Here is a 4126-nt window from a genome sequence, read left to right as displayed (position 1 = left end):
GTGATATTGATTTGCTGACAGAATCACTGAGAAGGCTAGGGATGTAGGCTCAGAATATGGACAGAAACAAGGGATTATGGGCAGCAGCTGCCACCACAGCCAAGAGCATGCTAACCCCCAGTCTGAGAAGACATAGCTGTCTCCACCATGGAATGCTGATGCCATGGCTTGTATTGCCACTGGCACTGGGCAGGGGATGCTGTCTCTGATTTGCTGCCTTTGAAAACTGGAAGCTTCTGCTGCCACCATTATTCTTCTGGAATAGATTATCTTCTGTTCCTGCTTATTTGTATCACTAGGCCCTTGCTCAAAGTCTAAGATGGAGGTGTCTGATTGATCAAGCCCAGGTCTCATGCTCTAGCTATGAGGATGCTGCGATAGGAGTGCCCTGCCTTTTTAGTTTTCATGGTGAGAGATGAACCCTGTCCCTCCAGCATTCCTAAGATGGGACATTCATTCAGATGTTCAGACATTTGGCGGCCAGAACAACACAAAGCACAAAAACTCAGCAACAGCTAATGTCTGCCACACAGCTTGCAGGTTATATTTTATATCATGAGAGCAGAGGAGTATCTAGAAACACTTTTTCCTTTCTTTTTAGTTAGTTTCCAATATAGATATAGGATGTCCTAAAAATCAAAGCACTTGCAGCCACAGCTAAAAAGGTCAGAAAATTGCCCAGTATTTCATGGCTGGGGTTGCTCAAATTGCAACCTATTATAGATTGAAACAGACCACCATGACCTTTTCATATGGCAGGATGTTGTATTATCAGAACTCCCTCTTTCTATGATTTTTTTTTCGCCCTTTTCCCCTTCCCCACTTATTTGAATTCAGGCCTGAGAGGAAAAAGAATAAAAGATATGGCCTGAAATTACAGGTTGGGGGAGAACAGACGGTAACTTTGAACTTAGTGATGAAAGAATTTTCCCTTATTAATTTGAGAAGAACTTTAAATTGGGAACTAGGATGCTCAAATCCTAATCTTGGGCAAGTCTCTGCTTCTCTCTGGACTTGAGGGTCTTCCTTGATGGGGTCCCTGGATTGGATTCAGGCAGACACAGATTTGGGCTTCAGCTCTTCCATTTACTGACTGGTGTGAACCTGGGGATATCTCACTCTTGCCTTCATTTTTATCATGGGAGAAGCAGGGATAATGTAATAGGACCATCCTTATAGATTTATTGCGAGACCTAAATAAGGCAGTATTTGTCAAATTGCAGGAAAAAATAGGATGGTTGTATCCTAGACGGTATTTCAGGAGGTGTCTGAGAACCTGATATTTCACATAATTTGCAGAATAATTCATAGAATGTGTGTATGTGTATTTTATAGTACATATAGTGTAAAAATTAGAGTGGATTTCTATTTTTAGGTTTTGGAAATTAAGAAAAAACTTCATTTCTTCTTTTTCCCATTTCGCAATGTATGAGTATAGTACTGTTTAAAATACTGTGAAGGGTACTCAGAAATGACAGGAATAGTACAAGCTTAGTATTTTCTAGGAGCCTATGACTTAGATGAGGAGGCCAGAAATACAAAGTTTAACTCTTATATTGATAAGAATTAAAATATGAAAGAGTGACTGAGGTGGTGTCATGATGACAGTGCGAGTGCTGTGATCTTGGAAGAGGGAAGGGTTACACTGGGCAGGGACGACAGAGCCAGCTCCCTGGATTTCCAGAGGAGTTCCTTAAAGAATGTAGTTAAGTTGACACTGGGCATCAAGGCAGCTTTGCTATCTCTAAAGCTGCCAGTTTTGACCATGAGAGCTGAGATGCTCCTGTTCCTCCACAGGCTAGGGAAAGTGGTTGGTATGGTGGTTTTAAAACATGTCAGCGAATTATTTGACATGCCTCTTATTAAAAGATGGGATCTAATTCCCCTTCCCTTCACTTGTAATGAATAGAACATGGCAAAAGTGACTTGACTTTCAATCAAGCCAATGTTAGAAAAGGCAATACAGTTTCCATCAGGCTCTCTCTCTTTTGAGATGCTCACCTTTGAAACCCAGGCATCAGGCTGTGAGGATGCCAGGCAGCCACATAGAAATCTGTGGCCCCAGCTGAGGCATCGGATGAGAGCTAGCATTGCCTCAACTGCTAAACATGCCAATGGGGGACCCTGTAGATGATTCCAGCCCCCAGCCTTCAAGCCATGCCAGCTGACAGGAAGTAGAGCAGAGACCAGTTGCTCCCACTGAACGCTAGCTACACAAATTGCTGACTTGGAAGAAAAATAAATGTGGTTGTTTTAAGAAACTAAGCTCTGGGTGTTTTGTTACAATAGCAATAGTAAATGGAACACCTGGTGACTTGACAATTACTTCAGAGTGCAGGTTGCTTGCTCCTGTGGCATAGGAAGCAATTTCATGTAAAATTGTTCTCTTCTGGTTTAAAAGGAAGATGGACTGTAAGCTATTCAAACACCTATAGAGAGTTGCATCATGGGGACCTAAGTACTTAAATAATGATAGGAAAAGAAAGTATAGCATAAAGAAAAGATAAATATTTAAGGTGATGCCAGTTACCCTGATTTGATTATATGAACATATCAAATTATCACACGTACCACCAAAACCTATACAACTACTATGTATCAATAAAAATAAATATTAAAAATAGTCTGCCCGTGGATGCTGCCGAAGAAGCATCATTAAAGTCTCTCTTCTCCCTGTGATCATGTCTAAGTCAGAGTCTCATAAAGAGCCGGAACAGCTGAGGAAGCTCTTCATTGGAGGGTTGAGCTTTGAAACAACCGATGAGAGCCTGAGGAGCCATTTTGAGCAATGGGGAACGCTCACAGACTGTGTGGTAATGAGAGGTCCAAACACCAAGTGCTCCAGGGGCTTTGGGTTCGTCACGTATGCATCTGTGGAGGAGGTGGACGCAGCCATGAATGCAAGGCCACACAAAGTGGATGGAAGAGTTGTGGAACCAAAGAGAGCTGTCTCAAGAGAAGATTCTCAAAGACCAGGTGCCCACTTAACTGTGAAAAAAAATATTCTTTGGTGGCATTAAAGAAGACACTGAAGAACATCACCTAAGATATTATTTTGAACAGTATGGAAAAATTGAAGTGATTGAAATCATGACTGACAGAGGCAGTGGCAAGAAAAGGGGCTTTGCCTTTGAAACCTTTGATGACCATGACTCCATGGATAAGATTGTCATTCAGAAATACCATACTGTGAATGGCCACAACTGTGAAGTTAGGAAAGCCCTGTCTGTCAAAGCAAGAGATGGCGAGTGCTTCATCCAGCCAGAGAGGTCGAAGTGGTTCTGGAAACTTTGGTGGTGGTCGTGGAGGTAGTTTTGGTGGGAATGACAACTTTGGTCGTGGAGGAAACTTCAGTGGTCGTGGTGGCTTTGGTGGCAGCTGTGGTGGTGGTGGATATGGTGGCTGTGGGGATGGCTATAATGGATTTGGTAATGATGGAGGCAATTTTGAAGGTGGTGGAAGCTACAATGATTTTGGCAGTTACAACAATCAGTCTTCAAATTTTGGACCCACTAAGGGAGGAAACTTTGGAGGCAGAAGCTCTGGGCCCTGTGGTGGAGGCGGCCAATACTTTGCCAAACCACGAAACCAAGGTGGCTATGGCGGTTCCAGTAGCAGCAGTAGCCATGGCAGTGGTGGAAGATTTTAATGAGGAAACAAAGCTTAGCAGGAGAGGAGAGCCAGAGAAGTGACAGGGAAGCTACAGGTTACAACAGATTTGTGAACTCAGCCAAGCACAGTGGTGGCAGGGCCTAGCTGCTACAAAGAAGACATGATTTAGACAAATACTCACGTGTATGGGCAAAAAACTCAAGGACTGTATTTGTGACTAATTGTATAACAGGTTATTTTAGTTTCTGTTCTGTGGAAAGTGTAAAGCATTCCAACAAAGGGTTTTAATGTAGACTTTTTTCATTTTCTTTTTCTTTTCTTTTTTTTTTTTTGCATCCATGCTGTTGATAGCTAAATATAATAGTCTGATCGTGGCACTGAATAAATGTATTTTTTTAAAAAAATGAAATAAAAAAATAAAAAGAAGTAAAGATAACATTAAGGGTGTTACAATAGTAGGTAGGGGAGTAGATGCAAACACAGGTATTAGTAGAATTGCTTTGCCTTTAGGTTT

The 4126-nt window shown here is 41.9% G+C and overlaps 1 pseudogene; it reads left to right on the top strand.

Annotated features, from left to right (window-relative positions):
• The first annotated feature begins 2666 nt into the window (after positions 1-2666).
• LOC101049049 (heterogeneous nuclear ribonucleoprotein A1-like) lies at positions 2667-3786 on the top strand (annotated as a pseudogene).
• Positions 3787-4126: the final 340 nt, after the last annotated feature.

This window comes from Saimiri boliviensis, chromosome 1, assembly GCF_048565385.1.
Source record: "Saimiri boliviensis isolate mSaiBol1 chromosome 1, mSaiBol1.pri, whole genome shotgun sequence".
In the NCBI taxonomy this organism is placed as follows: Eukaryota; Metazoa; Chordata; class Mammalia; order Primates; family Cebidae; genus Saimiri; species Saimiri boliviensis.
Note: the sequence above shows the minus strand (reverse complement) of the source record. Positions and strands in the feature narration are given on the sequence as shown.